This window comes from Canis aureus, chromosome 22, assembly GCF_053574225.1.
Source record: "Canis aureus isolate CA01 chromosome 22, VMU_Caureus_v.1.0, whole genome shotgun sequence".
Lineage (NCBI taxonomy): Eukaryota > Metazoa > Chordata > Mammalia > Carnivora > Canidae > Canis > Canis aureus.
The window spans coordinates 13,595,858-13,616,277 of NC_135632.1; the positions used below are offsets into that span (position 1 = coordinate 13,595,858).

A 20,420-nucleotide genomic window follows, 5' to 3' on the forward strand; every position below is an offset into this window, starting at 1 on the left:
TTATCTCTCGATGCCATACATCTTGATGATCGTGCAGCTAGCTCCTCCCTGGTCTCCACCCAATCTCTGTAAGACAAGTCCATACCCATCATATCTAACAGGAAAAGATCCATCTGACTGGAAAATGACTTCCAGAAAGATTCAGACAAGGATTCTTATTCCAGTACCAAAACAGTGCCTAGGACATAGTAGGATTAAATAAATAATTGCTATATAAAACATTAAATGAATAAACCACAAGGTAAATTGCTTTTTGTTAAGCACTTACTGATCATTTTCTATCCATCTGACAAAGAAGAAGCAGAAACAAGACTCAAAACTTTAGTACAAGAGAGCTTATGCTTAAACTGGGCCAAGTGGCCATGCATACATTTAACCAAATTCAAGGAAATAAAAAACTTCTTGAAGTACTGTGAATATCGCTAACCACATTAAAAGACTTTGACCAAAGGTGAATGGAGAGTGTTTTTGAAATGCTTGTTGAATTGTTTTCTAGGCATATAAATGTGACCTGTAATTTCCTTCACAGTAGTAGCTACTTGTAAGTTCCAATGGATGAGCACACATATTGCATTAAACTCTACAACACCGGGTCCCCTGTGAAGTGTTAGCAAGATAGTGGTGTGTTCAAGTTTCTGGAAAATAAATTTCAGTAGGGAGATCCATGCATGGAAATATTAGGGCTTGGAAAACAAAAGTTACAGGATCCTAATCCCTACAAAATAAAAGAATTAAGTACCCTATCAGGTAAATTAGAGTATTCAGAACATGAAGTAGTGACATCAACATTTTCTGAAGTAAATTCAAATGTAATTTATTTTCTACTGTTGTTTTTCTTCATCCTGAAGCAGTCACCCCCAAATCAATAATATGTTTTGCCCCTAAAGTGTTTACCTAACTCTCCCCTAGTGTTTTCTAACGGTACTATTGATTTCAAATAGATGTCATAGCTTATGCAGTCTCTTGATATCCAAAACAACAAGGAGAGGGGAGTATAACAATGGGGCTTTTGGCAGGTTAGAATGACTATCTAGGTTATATGACAGGGCCTAATAAGGAAGGATAGTAACAATGGCATCCACAGGCAACCAGTCTGGAGGTCAGCCTAGGCCAGCATTATTATGGCCTGCTGAGGGGCAAGGCATGGGGGTTGTCAGGACATGGAGATGCCCCAATGGGAATTAGCTGCAAATGGCCCAACTGACTCAAGGCCAGACTTGGCCACCAGCCAGGAGGGGAGAGCATTAAGGACAGGACCATGATGTATTTAGAGAAAGGGGCTCCATTATAATAGACAAGGTGGAAATCTCAGCTAGGAACTAGTGTGTAAAATCTGGAATTGGCAGAAATCCAGTCAGAGAGATCAGACACCCAGTCATGAAAAAAATCAGAGAAGGAAAACTGAAATTCATAGATATATGAATACCCAGGGCCTAAGAATTTGCATTTCTACCACATTCTAGGCAATACTAATGCTTCTGGTTCCAAGGCTACATCTTGATAACCACCAGTTGAGACTTCCTAACCCCAAATGAAGATAGGGCTAATAATAAATATTACCAGATTTGAATGGAGTTGCCCCAGGGCCAGGCACATCTAAGCCCTCAGTTTAAAATTCTTACACCTCTGCTGGATGGAGGCAGGGGCTAACTCAAGAAGGAAGAGTCACAATGCATTGATTAATGGGAGAGAAATAGAACATAATAGAATAAGCATAAAGAATAGGAATAGGAGTTCCTGGGTGGCTCATTTGGTTGGGCATCTAACTCTTGATTTTGGCTCAGGTTATGATCTCAGGGTTTCGAGTTTGAGCCTCACATCAGGCTCCAATTTGGGTATGGAGCCTGCTTGGGATTCTCTCTCTCCTTCTCCCTCTACCCCTCTCCCCCCTAAAATAAGAAAAATAAATTTTAAAAAAAGAATAGAGACATAAGTTAATATGTATATAAGTGTACACACAAACATGACATAAATTTGATTCAACCATGTATGAACAATACCATCATCATATGCTCTACTTCCCTGTCATGTTTTAGAGTGTTATCAAAAAAATCTTCAATTCAATCATAGCTTCTAAATGATAATTGTCCATTATTTTAGACTGTATTTATCAAGGCTTTGCTTGTTTATAGAGCAATACCTCATTTACCAACTTTCATGTCAGACTCCTTCTGTAAAATACTAGAATGTAAGTAAACTGGAGCTTTAATAAAATGACACAAATGGAGAAGCCCAAGAAGCCAGAATGCAAATGTGATATTGAATAAACTCAAACATTCTCACTTGATATATAATTTATTTGTACACTTTACATTCCCTTCCTTTCTTGATTTAATTTTACTTCTCTTTTAAATTATTAGTATTTACTTGAGTTAGTTTTTGCCCCAATAAAACTTGCCACTTAGCCTCAAACTAGCATAGTAGGATGCAGATGAAATGTTTTATGTAAGATAACAACCGATAGTAGTAAGATGAATTGTACTTCAATGGAAATGACTTTAAAACAGCAATGATCTTGTGCTTAGAGAAATTCAGGATGATCTTTACACAATTCAAGTAATCTACACATTTAATGCAATCCCAACCAAAATACCACCAACATTTTTCACAGAGCTAAAACAAACAATTCTAAAATTTGTATGGAACCACAAAATTCAATGTTGATAAAGAAAACCAAAGCTGGAGGCATCACAGTTCTGGATTTGAAGCTGTATTACAAAGCTGTAATCATCAAGACAGCATGGTAGTAGCACAAAAACTGATCAATAGAACAGAATGGAAAACCCAGCAAAGGACCCACAACTGTATGGTCAACTGAGCTTTGACAAAGCAGGAAAAAATATCTAATGGAAAAAAAGTCTGTTCAATAAATGGTTTGAGGGAAAATTGTACAATATGCAAAGGACTGAAACTGGACCACTTTCTTACACCATACACAAAAATAAATTCAAAATGGATGAAAGATGGAAATTAAATACAGGAATCTATCAAAATCCTAGAGGAGAACACAGGCAGCAACCTCTTTGACATCAGCTGTAGCAACTTCTTACTAGACATGTCTCTGTAAGCAAGGGAAATAAAAGCAAAAATGAACTATTAGGACTTTATCAAGATGAAAAGCTTCTGCACAGCAAAAGAGACAATCAACAAAACTAAAAGGCAACCTATGAAATGAGGGAAGATATTGGCAAATGGCATATCTGATAAAGGGTTAGTATCCAAAATCTATAAAGTACTCAAACTCAACACCCAAAATACAAATAATCCGGTCAAGAAATGGGTAGAAGACACGAATAGACATTTTTCCAAAGAAGACATCCAGAAGTTTAACAGGCACATGAAAAGATGCTCAACATCTCTCACCATCAGGAAAATACAAATCAAAACCAGAATGGATAAAATCAAAAACACAAGGAACAACAAGTATTCACAAAGATACAGAGAAAGAAGAATCCTCTTACACTCTTGGTGGGAATGGAGGCTGGTGAAGCCACTCTGGAAAACAGTATGGAGGTTCCTCAAAATAAAGTTAAAAATAGAACTACCCTATGACCTAGCAATTGTACTGCTAGGTATTTACCCAAAAGATACAAAAGTAGTGATTTAAAGAGACACATGCATCCTCATGTTTATAGCAACACTATCAAAAATAGCCAAATTATGGAAAGATCCCAAATGTCTGTCGACTGATAAATGGATGAAGAAGAGGTGTATATATATGTATATAAGTATACATACTGGAATATTACCCAGCCATCACAAAGAATGAAATCTTGCCATTTGCCACCATGTGGATGAGCTCAAGTATATTATGCCAAGCAAAACAAGTGAGTCAGAGAAAGACAAATACCGTATGATTCCACTCACATGTGAAATTTAAGAAACAAAACAGATGAACATAGGGGAAGGGGGTGGAAAAGAGAGAGGGAGGCAAACCATAAGAGACTCTTAACTATAGAGAACAAACTGAGGGTTGACGGAAGAGAGGTAGGCAGGGGATGAGCTAAATGGATAATAGGCTTTAAGGAGAGCACTTGTAATGAGCCTTGGGTGTTATATGTAAGTGAAGAATGACTGAATTCTACCACTGAAATCAATATTACACTATATGTTAACTAATAGAATTTAAATAAGGGGCACCTGGCTCAGTCGGTTAAATGTATGATTCTTGATTTTGGCTTAGCCATGATCTCATGGTTGGGGGACTGAGCCCCACACTGGGCTCTGCACCAGGCGTGGAGCCTGCTTAGGATTCCCTCTCTCTCCCTCTGCCCCTCCTCCTGCTCTTACAATAAATAAACAAACAAACAAACAAAACCGAAACAAAAATAAATAAAATAAATTCTGTTAAGCTTTGTCTTAAGCGCATTCAAATTTCTTGTCCTCAAGCTATTTTATTTTGTTTTTAAAAATAATAAAATATTCTTAATGCAGCATTTCAAAAAAAAAATCACAGAACTTTGTTTCTTAAAATTCTAGAAAAAAAAGAAAGACTCCTGCAGTATTATTTTGGAGGTTTTTATGTAAAAGAAAGAAGAATGGTTTCTTGATTAGAATCCGGATCTCCTCCCTTCTGTGGAATACATTAATACTGGTGGTAGGAAAAGCCAACCTTCAGTCTCCAAGGATTAGCTTTGCTGTTAGCCAGGAAACAAGAGATCAAGGGTATCAGTCTTCTCCCTACAGAAGCCAGTAAACAGGATTATCCACCAAATGATCACACATGCTTACAAATAAACCTCAAAGATCAACAAGGCAGAGAACTCTCTAGTAGCAGTAACCAATTTGGTTGGTAGCCCCATCCTTGGTTTAGGACAGGGCACCGCATGGAGCTAACCAAGCACATGAGAACGGAGCATATAGACAGTGCAAACCTTTCCTGGGCTCCCCCACATAGGAATGCTGGACCCATCTCTTCAAAATATCTTGGTCACAGTATAAAAAGCCTTATAGACCAGAGCAATACAGAACTTATATTCCAGACAGCATTAGAAAGTGTCCTCAGCAAGATGACTTCTAGAGCTTCCAGAATTTTGGCTTCTAACATCTCAATTAGTAATAGCTTATATTAGGTACTTAATCTGTGCCAGATGCTAGGTAAGAAAGTATAAGGCACATAACCTCCCCGTGACTTAGCCTCTAATCTATAATATAGGATAATAATAGGTACCTCCTAGGGTGTGTAAGGCCAGGCAAACTGCTCCAGGTTTGGGGGGCTGGGCTGCAGAGCCAGACTCCAGCCCAGGCAGCCTGAGTCCAGGCCTGAATGCCCAACTAGAGTATTCTTCTGTGGTCCTAAATAAATGAGCTTATTGCTGATGCCTGCAATCTACCTTGATTAACAAATTCTCGGGGGTGGGGAGCAGGGGAAGAGATGTGCTTTTATAACTAAGACAGGCCTGTTAAAAACAAACACAGGAAATCTTCATCCATCATGAATGATTGGGTTGACTTGCTATGCAGCACAGAAATGTTTTGGTGCAGATTTTCTCTTTGACCTAGAACAGTTAAAGGTAAACGAGGCTAACCCTGGTCCAATGTTGCCAAGTAAGGAAGTTTGTCTTTTTCACTTACAGGAATTTGGAATTGTAGGAATTGGTCACCTGCACACCTGTCTCCCAACCCCATTCAGGATTCCATGTCAGCCTTTTGTTGGCCTCTTCCACATATCACACAAAAAATTAGCAGACGGGACCTGTGTCCTTTGTAGAGTGAATAATTTAGTCCAATGGCTCCATCGCTATCATTAATTTAGTTAAAAATGTAATGCCATGCTAAAATGCTTTCTTTATCATTTATACCTGCTGACTACAAAGTTTCTAATAATAGCCACCATAGGAATACACACAGATGTAATGGAAAAACTATCCTTTGTAGTGTTTGTAATTTTAAACAATAGCAAAGTTAAATATACCTGCTTACAGACTTCATTTATTACTGAGGCAAGGAAATGTCAATTTAATATAATGGAGGAATTCAAATAATTAAGTTCCCTCAATATCTAGCTGTGTTCCATCTCTACTATCCAAAGTCTCATGCATGTTTCACAATTTGCTTCATTGGTATATTAATTAATATACCAATTAATATTGGTATATTAATATAGTAAATCAGCACACATAATCTGAAGCTGGACAGTGTGGGTACTAACCTTGCCTCCTTTTCTTATGAGCTGTGGGACCTTAAGCAATAAATTCAGCCTCTCTATTCCTCAATTTTCTTATTTATAAAGTTGGAATAATAATAATACTTACCTCTTTGTATTGTTATAAGGGTTAAATGTTGCATGTATGAAGAATTTAGGGCACACGGTAAGTGCTCAACAAATGTTTCTAGAACAATATCCAAATGACCAACTATAAACCTTTTCTTATCCACTCTTACTGCTTATGGCATATGTATATACACACATACATACATATAAATATTACTAGTTGTGTTTGTGAAAACACAGTTTACAAGGGAAACAAAAAAATAGCCTCTGGAGACCTTAGTGTATTTTTAGTAACTAGATTCATCAATTTTACAGGCAGCTCCTATTTCTGCATTCAAAATGATAAACTTCTTAAAGAAAAATGTTCACAAAAAGCATTACCATTATCTAACAGCTCAGAAAAATTCTAGAGCATGCTTCTATTTTCTTCTTAATATAAGCTTTGCTTAGAATCTTATTTGATACTTAATTTGTGCTGTTTCATCAATTTGTTTAAATTTTATTATTTTACATTGATTTTATACCAATTTGAATATTTTGTATTAATTTGTATCAATATACACACCTCAGAAATAACTTCTGTCATGAAACATGGGAAACCAATTTACTCATTTAAATGTAAACTTATACTTTATATTCCTCAACCTTAACCCCCATGTAAAATTATGTTCTATTTTCTGTAAATTCTTCCAAAAAATGTTTCACAACTCCAGATATTTATTGCTCAAAGCAATCTAGTTTGACACATTCTATTAAAGATATTGGATAACAGTCATAACTTACTGCTGATCTAAAAGTATCCCAGATTTATTCCAACTATATGAACTAGAAGCTCCTAAATTTGCTTCCAATGTCATCTGAGTTCTTTAATATGCTTTCTTTCTGTGTACAGAATTGTCCTAGTTCCAGAGATAACAGCCTTTATCTTCACACTACCAGCTACCCTCCACTAGGCATGTTCTTATTTATCTTCTCCAACATACTCTTGAGAACATCGATATCAATAAGCTTTACCCATTTATTAAGTTTACCAAACAATGAAACTTCTGCTGTATCGAAGAGAATTTATTAGCCTATTATCATAAAGTATGATCCAATATAGTTACCTTACTTTAAGTAATAGATGTATCTTTGCTTTGGTAATAGATGAAGTCTGAGAAAAAAGTAATTTTAAGTTCAATAGATAAAACTTATTATTCAAAAGTCTGTGGAGAGGGTTCCAGTTCTGGTCAAGACTGAGTAATATATACTCCCCCATGCCTCTTTCACTAAATATAACTAGAAGCCCTGAACAGAATACCTGTATCAATTATCTAAAGTCTCTTAAAAGTAAATAGTAGCAGAGAGATTGGGAAAGGAAACCAGAATTCGGAGTATGTACTATCAAACCAGCAGTGAATTTCCCTTTTTTTCCCCTCTGAAATCTCTTGACCTGACTCAAAAGGAGTTCAAAGACCAGAATTATGCAACAAGGAAGATAGAACTGCAAGAGAAATTCTCTGTTTGGGGCACAGGAACAGGAAAGGAGCCTCTGTGGGTCAGAAGAAAGGGGGAAATCCCTTGGTTACATTTTTGTTGTTTATTTCATTCTGTCTCATCCCAATGCCAGGCAATCCTGAGGCAGCAGCAGTGGTGATGGCAGCAACAGTTGGGTAGACCTTTAAATTCCAATCAGAGGAGCTCAGGTCCTAAGACCTTGGGAAGAATTTCCATTGATTTTTTTTCTCTTAATCTTCTCACTGCTTGAGCTCTGATGCAGACATAATATTATGGAAAAATTATGAAAAACACCTAACAGTGTAGGGAAATGAAAGCCCTGCGAGGGCTTGAAAGTGATCCAATAAAGTTGTGTATAAATTTTGGAGCTCACCTTCAAGTTGTGTATACATGTATCTGACCTTAAACAGCACACCAAAGGCTTTGAGAAATAAACTACAAGGTAGAGAATCACTCAAATTCCAGACAAAACACTGGATGGCACACATTCAAGACAGATCTGAATACACTGTAAAGACTTTGAAACAACTGACATTGAAAACATAGGCAACAGAAGATTGCTAAGACTTGTGTCTTGGACCTAATGTGGTTGATTGCCTGGGAAAAGACAGTATCAACATTCTGCATAGGAGAATCCTATGCCACTTAACATATCTAGATCCAGAGACACTTAACATATTACTTAAAATTATCAGAATAAATCCAAAATTAGTCAGCATGTGGAAAACAGAAAAATCTCAATATTTCACAAGGGAAAACACAATCAACATATACTAACCCCAAGATGACACAGATTTTGGAATGAGCGGATCAAGACTTTAAAGCAGCTATTATAACCATGTTCCAGAAAGAGCAAACACAATGAAAACAAATGGAAACTGGGAAGAAGCAGAGAAACAGAAGCTACAAGAAAAAAAGAAATGGAAATTTTAGAACTGAAAATGCAATAACAAAATGAAACATTCACTGGATTGGATCAACAGCAAAATAAATGATGACAGCTATGTCAGTGAACTTAAAGGTAGATTATTAGAAATTATCCAATTTGTACAAAAGTAAGCATAAAATTTTTCACTAGCAGACTTGCTCTTAAAAATAAAAAAGCCAAAGAAATTTCTTCAAGTAGAAGGAAAATGATATTAGAAGGAAACTTTGAACAACAGAAGTGAAGGAAGAGCAACAAAAATGGTAAATATCTGTTTAATATAATAGGCTATATTTTCCCTTGTAATATCTTTCAAACATATATGATTGTTTTAAGAAAAATTTAAACATTGTCTTATGGAGTTTTCTAAAAGGGGAATGGGTAAAGAGACCTGTAAGGTGGTAAGTTTTCTACTTTCTACCTCAAATAATAAAGTAACTAGTAGATTGTGAAAGTTGAATATTTATATTGTAATTTTTATTTTTTAAAAAAGATTTTATTTATTTATTTATGATTTTATTTATTTATTTATTTATTTATTATACACACACACAGAGAGAGAGGCAGAAACACAGGCAGAGGGAGAAGCAAGCTCCAAGCAGGGAGCCCAATGTGGGACTCAATCCCGAGACCCCAGGATCATGCCCTGAGCCAAAGGCAGATGCTCAACCACTGAGCCACTCAGGCATCCCTATATTGTAATTTTTAGATCATCCACTTAAAAAGTGTAAACAAAGAGATATAGTAAAAAACCGAATGGGTGATATGGAGTGCACAGCAAATTCACATAACCCCAAAGAAGACAGGAGAAGAAGAAGAAAAAATAGCAACAAACAGAAAACAAGTAATAAGATGATAATTCTAAATCTTAACAGGTCAATAATTATATTCAATTTAAGTGGTATAAAGATATAACTTTGAAAAAAGAGATCATCAAAGTGGTTAAAGTAAGACTCAGCTATATGCTGATATGCTGTCTATAAGAAATACATTTTAAGTATAAAAATATAAGTAGGTTAAATATAAATAATGGAAAAGATGTAAAATATAAGTACAATGCAAACACCAAACTAAAGCTGGAGTGGTCATATTAATATCAGAAAAATGGTCTTCAGAAAAATTCTCATGGATAAAGGGGACATTACACAATGATAGTAAAAGGGTCAACTTACCAAGAAAGATACAACTATATAAAATGTATATAAACCTAGTAACATAACCTTAAAATACATGAAGCAAAAATGGGTACATCCAAAAGGAAAAATAGACAAATTCACACTTGGTTGGAAACTTCAATAGTCATTCCTAAGTAATTGGTATAACAAGTATGCAGAGAATCAGCAAAAGAATAGAAGAACTGAACAATACCATTAACCACTGGATTTAATTGACATTTATAGAAAATTCAACCCAATAGCAGCATGATACATATTCTTTTCAAATGCATGCAGATACAGCAAAATAAACAATATGTATTAGAAATTAGAAAATATCTTGAAACAAAGGAAAATGAAAATATAGCATATCAAAAGTTATGGATGCAGCTAAAGCACTGTTCAAAAATAAATGTATAGCACTAGATGCTTATATTAGAAGACAAGGATATTCTCAAACCAACAATCTAATCGTTCAGAATTAGAAGATGAAGAGAGCAAACTAAACCCAAAGCAAGCAAAAGGAAGGATGATAAAAGGTTTGTGCAGAAACTTAAAATTGATAATAGAAGAACAATAGAAGAAAAATCAGCAGCCAAATATGGTTATTTGGAAAGATAAATAATAATGACAAATTTCTAGCCAGACTAATAAAAAGATGAAAATCACCAATATCAAAAATGAAAGAGAAATATCATGATATACCTTAAAGACATGAATAATATGAACAACTCTATGCACATAAATTCAATAAAATGGATGAAATGTAACAATCCTTGACAACCTGCCAAAAACCATTCAGAAAGAAATAAACTGAACTATTTTATATCCATTAAAGAAATAGAATTTATAGTTTAACATCTTCCAAAAAAGAAAACTCCAAGCCCAGATGGTTTCACTGGCAAAATCTTCTTTAGAAGAGGATATAACACTAATTCTAAATAACCTCTCCCAAGACAGAAAAGGAAGACATTTTTTTTTCCAATTTATTATAAGAGGCCAGAATTACTCAAATATCAAAGCCAGACAATGATATCACAAGAAAGTAAAATTATAGACCAAAATCTTTCATGACCATAGATGCAAAATAAAATATTAGCAAATAAAATCCAGCAATACATAAAAAGACTAAATACAACTGTATGAGATTGATCCTAGAAATGCAAGATTGGTACAATATTCAAATATCAATCAATGAAATCTACCATATTAATCATTAAAGAAAAACATGATCATATCAATTGATGCAGGCAAAGCATTTGGCAAAAAAACAATTTTCATTTATGTTCAAAAAAAAAAAAAACTAGGAAACTAGGAATACAAGGAGACATCCTTAAACTTATAAAGGACATCTACAAAAACCCATAGCTAATATCATATTTAATAGTGAAAAACTGAACACTTTCTAATATGTGAAATGAGTCAAGAATATCCACTCAACACTTCTATTTAACAGAAATTAATTTTTAAAAATACTAACAATAGCTCCAAAAAATTTAAGTATTTAGAAAATATAATCTAACAAGCCACATTCAGAATCTGTATACTGAAAACTACAAAATGCCAGTGAAAGAAATCAAGAAAGACCTAAATAAATGGAGAGTTATACTATGTTCATGGATTGAAAGACTCAACATAGTTATTAATTCTCCATAAATTGGTCCATAAATTTAATTCAAATCTAATCAGTATTCCAGCTGAATATTTTGTAGATACAGAAAGTTAATTATTGAGTTTAAGAGACTAGAATAACTAAACCAAATTTGAAAAAGAAAAATTAAGATGTAAATTCCCATTGCTTGATTTTAAGAATTGCCACAAAGCTACTGTAACAAAAAAAATGTGATATTGATGAAAGAGACAAGCAAACTAAACAGAAGAGAGTACAAAAATAGACCCCCACAAATATGGTTCATTGATTTAACAAAAGTACAAAGGCAATTCAAAGAAATTGATTTAACAAAAGTACAAAGGCAATTCAAAGAAATAGGGATAGTATTTTCTACACATGGTATTAGATAACTGGGTATTTGTGATAGGTAGAAATCTAAAATGCCTGCCAACATTTCCTGTCCTTTCTCACTCTTATATACATGCCTTGCATACTCCTTTGACCTGCAAATATGATGGATTTTACTGCCAAGCATAGATTCCATTATATGGCACAGTTGACTTTAAATTAGGGAGATTATCTGGGAAGTGTTTACATGAGACTTTCTATAAATAGAGAGTTTTCTCTGGCTGGTCATAAAAGAGGAATTCAGAAACTCAGAACACAAGAAGGATTTGATGCACTGTTGCTGCTTGAGGATGGAAGTAAGGAATACAAGGAATGTGAGCAACCCCAATTCCTAAGAGTATCCCTGACATAAAAAAGGGAGTCACAGGCATACAACCACAAGGAACTGAATATTCCACCAACAGTGAGAATAAACTTGGAAGCAGATTTTCCCCTAGAGCCTCCAGACAAGAATTCAGACCAGCTCATACCTTAACTTTAGCCTTATGATACCCTGAGCAAAAGATCCAGTCACACTGTGCCAGACATCTGACCTACAGAACTGTGAACTATTAAACGGGTGTTGTTTTAATCCTCTAAGGTTGTGGTAATTTGTAACACAGAAATAGAAATTTAATATAATATCCAAAGATTTAAAAAATGAGTCTTCACTTAAACCTCAGACTTTATACAAAAATTAATTCAAAATGGGCCATAGATCAAAATGTTAAATATGAAACATCTAGAAGAAGGTGTAATAGAAAATCTTCATGACCTTGAGTTAGACAAAGGATTCTTAGATGTAATACCAACATCATCCCTAAAAGAAAAAAAGGTAAATTGTAACTTCATTGAAATGAAATATATATATTGCGAAGGACACTGTTAAGAGAATGAAAACATAAGTTACAGGCTTGAAAAGAATTGCTAGTGGGACATTGCTGGAACATTACTTGGAACATTGCTGTTGGGAACGCAAAATGGTATGGCCAATCTGTAAATCACTTTAGCAGATTCTTATAAGGTTAAATATACAATTACTATATGACTCAGGATCCCCCTCCTAGCCATTTGCCCTTAGAGAATAAAATGGGGATAATAGCATATACCTCTGAAGATTAAATATGTGAAGTTTAATGACAAAATATATGTTAAAGTCCTTTGAGCAGTACCTTGCTCCCATTAAATAACCCTACTTTACTCAGAGCTTTTATTAAAAATGTCAGATGAATTTTAATTCATTTTCAGCATAATCACATAGTTTTTTCTTCTACTTTATTGATGTGATGAAACATATTGATGAATGTTTTGATATGAATTATCCCAATATTCTCAGAATAGCTATTTTTCCTATAATTTTATATCTATAATAATTACTGAAATTAGCCTATAGTTTTATTTTTCTCTTTTGGGGAGTGGAAGCTGTCTTTATTGGGTTAAGATATTAAGGTTGTGCTATATTCATAACATGAAGTAAAGACAATTCTATATTTTTATGATCTGAAATAGCATAGAAATGATCAAGTCTTTATTTTTTTAAGTTTTTATTTTATTTTATTTTATTTATTCATGAGAGACACGGGGCGGGGGGGAGCGGGTGAGGGACAGAGACACACAGGCAGAGGGAGAAGCAGGCTCCAAGCAGGGAACCAGACCTGGGACTCCATCCTGGGTCTCCAGGATCACACCCTGGGTTGAAGGTGGTGCTAAACCGCTGAGCCACCCAGGCTGCCCTGATCAAGTCTTTAAAGATTAGTTAAAAGTCAGCTGTAAAACCATTTGGTCCCTGAAGTCATTTTAATGGTAGATCTTTAATCACCTTTCCAGAGTCTTCTATGGTATTTGGCGTATTCAAATGTAAAGTTGTCATCTTGTAGCTCAAAAATGGTCATGTATTGGCAATTTCATATAGTTCAACCAATTACTGAAATAAATATCCAAATGCCCCTCACCTCACTTTATCCATTGTTAATAATTTTTTCCATTTTGCTTTTTCACCCTTTTTGCATATACATGTATATCACAGATATTAAACATGTAAGTACTTTTTATTTATTCTTTTATTTTTTACTGAATCATTTGAATGTAAGGACAAACATCATACTCTTCTGATCTAAAGGCTGAAGCATACATCTTTGAAAAATAAGGACAGTCTCTTAGATAACCAAAATACTAATATTACACTTAAAAATACTTTAAAAAAATAAATTAAAAAAAATAAAAATATTTTTTAAAAAAACAAGGAATAGTTTTTATCATATCAGTATATGTTCAGATTTCCCCAGTTAATGCAAGAAAACATATATTGTATAGAGGTTTTTTAAGATTTATTTATTTATTTGAGAGAGAGAGACTGCACAAGGTTTGGAGGGGCGAAGGGAGTGGCGGAGAAAGTGAGAGAAGCTAATTCCTCACTGAGCATAGAGCCCAATGCAACTGGGCTTTCCATCTCACAACCCTGAGATGATGACCTGAGCCAAAATCAAGTCACTCAACTGATTGAGCCACCCAGGTACCCTATATAGACGTTTTTAAATTCAGGATCTAATCAAGGTTATACACTGCATTTGGTAATTTTTCTTTCTTTTTTCTTTGTCTTTTTTTTTTTAAATCTCTTTAAATCAGTTTCTTCTTTTCTTTCATGACACCAATTTTTAGAAGGAACCAGGTCATTTGTTTTGCACACTATTCCACATTCTAGATTTGTTTCCTCATAGCATCAATTAATGTATTTTTCTCTCTATTACACTTCCTATACACTGGAAACTAGGTCAGGTTGTTCCACTTGGTGAGGCCGAGTTTGTTCATATGGTTACGATAGTAACCTCCACTGTAAAGGTACAGTTTTACCTTTGTAATTAGTATTTAACCATGGCTCAATACTTGAGTACTGTGTGAATATCCTGTTCCCAACAATCTTTTACCTACCGTTTTTAGCATCCGTTGATGATCCTGGCCTAATTCCATGAGTACATTTGAGATGATTCAGTTTTTGTTTCTCTTTGATAGATAAGTTTTTAAAAGTTTCTTAGTTTACCAAATGATTACAATTTTTGATACCCTTTTTATTATTTCTAAGTGATCAAATTATGAGGAGATAGCCTATAATGATTCTACTTTTAAAATACAAGATTTTCTTTGTGACCAAGTACATGACTGATTTGGGTGTATGTTCCCTGGGCATGCAACAAATGTATATTTGCTACTTTTGAGGGAAAAAAGTTCTATAGATATATATTAAATTGAGTTTCTTGATTATGTTACTCAAATTCTTTATGTCCTTACCTATATTTTTACTAGACGTCAGTTTCTGAATAAGATGCATTAAATTTCCTACTATACTTTTTTTGTAATCAAGGTCTTCCATTCTGATTTTATGCAGCCTTTTATAAATATCTGATATGTCGTGTGTGATATATCATTTATGATAGTTTAAAAAATCTTCAAATCGTCTGGTATATCTTTCTCATCCCAGAAATAAAACTTAAAATGCTCATATCTTTTTTACATGTTCATGCTCCTTTTCTATTCTCTACTCCTGGTAATGTGAAATCCTAAAATATAGAGTGAAAGCAATATAGAAAAGTCATTTTTATAAGTATGACACAGTGGGACTTCCTGTCCTTCCCTCCATTTTATTTTGGTTATAAGTGAGCGGTGAGCTAGTGTTGCTTGAAATAGATTTCAGTGTTTTGATCAACATCATTTAATTTCCCAGGGTCCTTAACTTATCTTCAGAAAATAAAGTCTTATTTTTTAATCTTTTACCTGCTAGTATGCATTTTAAACCTTAATGAAATGGTTTAGGAAAAATCACTGTATAAAATCCAAAGAGTTGCAATAAAACTCCCATTTTGCATTCACCCTAAAGATCAATTGCATAGCCAAAATATGTGTTTTTAACTGGAGTTTTTAAAAATAAGTGCTGGATTCTATCATACAGAGTCACTTTGAAGAAATTGCTTAAGACAGGGAATTGCCTGTTAGAGGCAAAATATGCTTTAATGCGGGTTTCATTGTACTCAGTACAAGGAATGTTTGGAAGAACATTAGCTCTTTTTTTTCTTGTTTAATAGGAAGAATGTTCCACCCATCTCAGTGCTAGATTTGTAAAGTAGAATATAATTGGTCTGTAGTGAGGTAGCACCCATATTTGGAGATGATGGTACAAAAGCATCTCAGTAGTTGGCTTCTCAGTGGCACAAGCTGCTTTTTTCTTACTTTTTGTAAGCTACAATTTGGACATTAAGGGTCACCTGATGTCCCCTTGAGCCTTCTTGACTCTCTCCTCAGGCACAGCACCCACATATGAGTTCCCTCCACCAAGCAAACTATTGCCTTTGTTTGGAAAACTTGAGCTGAAATGCTGGGAATGAATTCTGGGGCCACCATCACCTGGGTTTCTTACCTGACCCTCTGGTGTGGCCCTCCCAAGGCTCTGTCACAGAATCATGCTGTCTGCAGCCTTTATCCATGTAGGTTGTAGTTCATCTTGGTCTAGTCATCAAAATAATCCTGCCCTTTTCTTTCTTTAATATACTGTCGTCATGGATCTATTCATGCTTGTATAGCATTCTTGTCATTTCCGTGGGATTCTCAAAGAAAGAGGAGAAAATGTATGTGTTTGAAATAGTAATCTCTTGCTGTTTCATTAGCCAGTACCAGGCATTTAAACAGATGTTTATTTTTTTATGAATATAAGCTAATATGTGCTTATTATATATAATTAGATAACTAAAAAATTATTTATAAAGATAAAATTCACCTGAAGTCCTTTTACATAGAGATAATTACTGTTAACATTCAGTATATATTTCTATAGACATTTTTTGGCAAATAATCTTTTATACAAAATTCAGATCTGTTATTTTTTCACTTAAAAATATAGCCTGATAGGGGTGCCTGGGTGGCTCAGTGGGTTCAGCTTACAACTCTTGATTTCAGCTGAGCTCATGATCTCAGGGTGGTGGGATAGAGCTCTGCATTGGGCTCCACACTCAGCGGGGAGACTCCTTGAGATTTTCTCACTCTTTCTGCCCCTCCCTCCATTCACATTCTCTCTCTGAAATAAACAAATCTTTTTTTTTTTTTTAATTTTTATTTATTTATGATAGTCACAGAGAGAGAGAGAGAGAGAGAGGCAGAGACATAGGCAGAGGGAGAAGCAGGCTCCATGCACCAGGAGCCCAATGTGGGATTCGATCCCGGGTCTCCAGGATCACGCCCTGAGCCAAAGGCAGGCACCAAACTGCTGCGCCACCCAGGGATCCCTGAAATAAATAAATCTTAAAAAAAAAAATACAGCATGATAAGTTTCTAATTTTATTTTTAAGGACTGAATAACAAAATCATATGAATATACCAAGATTATTTATTTAAATTGGTATTAGAATATATCTTAAGCTAGAATTATCTTCAACTATCATAAATGATACTATGATTACTCTATGTATGCATATACCCATATAAACATTTTTGTATTTCTGATTATTTTCTTAAAGTAGATCTTTAAACATGAGATTAAGGAGTCAAGGGATAGACTATGCTTTAAAGTTCAAAATGTATTTTGCCAAATTGCTTTCTAGTAAGGTTGAGTTAAACACTAGCAATGTAATTTATTCTTTTCTTGGTGTCTTTCCAGCCTGTTTCTTATGGTCCAGAATTATTGCATGTTTTTGAGGATGCCTAATAGTTTTCTGAAACTCTGCCATAATTCCAGAAGCTCATTTCTTCTAGATCTTCGGAAGATGTTTCTTTTTCTTTATTCTATAGGATATCTTGATAAGCTCTACGCTACTTTTCTTGTCTTTGCTAATATTTTAATATGGAGAAATCTCTCCAGACTCCATATTTGCCAACAGACAGATGTGCGCATTGCCCTTGGCTCCCCTCAACGTCCATCTGGTTGTTCATCACATTCTTTTCTTGGAGCCATAGCTAGCAAGTCAATTTGCAACATTTATAACCCAGGTCCTAGGATCAAGCAAATATTCATCTTTGAAGCTATGCCGTATGTGTGCAGAACTTTCTGTTGTCCTCACTGTTAGTTTTCAGGCCCTTTGAGCCAATGTAGCATACTGTTCTTCTGGCATCGCCTCACCTTCATCCTTGGCTACAATTCTACATATGGGACATATACTCCACAGAATGCAGATGCCAGCTTCTGTCCCCCATCTTTTCCCTCATTCAACAAATATTTATTGAGCTATTCTGTGCCAGCAACCAGTAAAGCATAGAATAGACAAAAGTCCCTGCTTTGTATAGCTGACACAACACCCCCAAGTCCTACCTTCCACCACTGCCCTATGACTCTTTGCCATAGGTTTTTTTTTTTTTTTTTGGTTGGTACAAGTTCTCTAAATTGGGGCCAATAGTGGGGCTAAGAACAAGGTGTGTTTCTGGCAACGATGTGGTATTCCATTAGGGAGGGATAGGCCCCTGATGGCTTTTCTCAAAATAACTCTATAAGCCTTATGATTGTTGAAAACTCTTAGGAGATTCTAACACTCATTTTCCATTGTTTTGGGTTTTCAATGTTATTGGAATTGTTTGCCTTTTCTGGGTGTTCAAAAGCATTTGAGTAGGAATTTAGCCAGGGCACCATTAGGGACTACTAACTGGAAACCATTTTAAATAGAAGTCACACAGGGCATTTGTAAACTGTGACTTTTACTGTTTCCTTTTTCAAGGTAAACTTTGAGGCGATAGTTTTTGGAGAATTTTTTTGCTGGCAACAAAAGAAACATGAAGCTGTAGGAGGAAATGTATTTGTAAAGCTATTGATGTATGTTGATAGCATTGTTTTTATTTTTTGTTTTACTTAATATTTCTGCCTCCAATCCTCAGCATAAACATTTGGCTAGGATTTTTTTTTCAATCACTGAGCCAAATCCCTAGACTGTAATTCAGTAGGATACCAAGGTGATTGGAATCCCCACCTGTATTTATATCTTATGATGAACTTCTCCCTGGATTGTTCAGTGTGCCCTATAACTTATAATATATGCTCTAAAAATAAATAACAACTTTATAATTTTGGCTTCTTCTAAATGTATTTGCAATAATAGGTGGGACTTGGGGAAGAGTTTCAAGTATGTGACATACATCATACGGAAGTAGGAAGGCAAAATGCTGCTGATCATGGAAGTCAACACATGTATCTCTAGGAGTCACTTGGTCACACCTAAGCCCCTCCTCTAAACATGCATGTGTGTGAGTCCATACACATTTGTGCACATGCGCATACACACACGCATACACATAGGTCAGCCACATTGAAATACTTCTATTTGTCCCAAACAGGCCACCCTACCTCCTCACTTCAGGGCTTCTCTCTCTACCAGAACCCTCCTTTGCCCCCCCTCATTACCTAGATGACCCCTATTTGCCCTTCATGCTTCAGTCATCCACTCAGAGAACTTTTGCCTCATTACCAGCATCCTACTCCTCAGCTAGAATAGCTTCTTCCCTGCTTGGTACTCTCACCACAGCCCCCAGGCTTCCTTTCCTAGTAGACCATACTTCACAGAAGGAATTTATAGTTCAGTGATGAATCTGAATGACAGCTCTCTACCTTGGACTGTAAAACTCCTGAGAGCAAGGTCTAGATCTCTTCCCTTTGTCTCTCAGTCTGAGCATAATGCTTAGCATGCAGTAGGCTTTCAGGCACTTTGGGGGCTCCTCCAGCAAGGCCAGACCACTCAGGGCACTCAACCCGCAAACACTTCATGTCCTAAAGTTCCCTCGCCCATTAACATTCCAATTCTGCCAGACAACTTCATTCATACCTTGTCTCCTTCCCACCCCTCCCCTTAAGTCCCTGTTACCTCTTCCCCAACTTTTTCTTTCCAATGATGATCTCCCCCATTCACTAAGAGATCAGAAGCAAGCAAAAGATAACTTCCGCAAATTCTCCCTATATCTACCTGCCTCCTTGCATCAGTGCCCTTAAGTTCCACCTTCCATTATATAAGGAGGAACAAACTGACCTTGCTTCAATTAAGGCCCATCCTTCTATTCATCTGTTAGTCACATCCTCCCTCACTTATTGGAAGATATCACTCCAATATTATCTCTCTTCTCTCTCATTTTGTCATTTGGTCCTCTTCACTGAATAATTTAAAGACCAGTTTAATTACTTTCATCTTTAAAAAATAAAAACAAAAAACCTTTCTTGTTCCAGTACCCCCCTCCAGCCACCGCCTCATCCTTTGCTGTCCTTTATCTCTCAAAAGAGTTTCAACTCACACTGTCTACAAGTCCTGGCCTCTCAATCTCTCTTAAACCTACTCTGAACACAGTGACAGCCATCATTCCACCAAAACTGTTCTTATTAGTCTTGATGCCCCCCATCATGTTGCTAAATCCAATGGTCAAGCCTCATTTTTCATTTTTATTGGACAACTGTCAACAACATTTAATTCAATAGATCCTTCTTCTTATTTGAAACTTTGGTCTTCACTTAGACTCTAGGACACAGTCCCTCTAAATTTCTTAACGCCTTCCTAGCCACTACTTGGCTAGTGTATAAGTCAGTTTTTACTGGAGAAATAATAGTCCAAATATCTAAATGATTAGCAATCACAAAGATATGTTTCTTTTTCAAATTATGTAAAGGTTAGGGGTCAGCTC

General features: G+C 35.4%; 1 protein-coding gene across 10 annotated transcripts in view; it reads left to right on the plus strand.

The window, feature by feature from the left end:
- Positions 1-20,420, plus strand: part of SLC9A9 (solute carrier family 9 member A9) — a 654,903-nt gene that overhangs the window by 456,490 nt on the left and 177,993 nt on the right. The window lies entirely within an intron of this gene.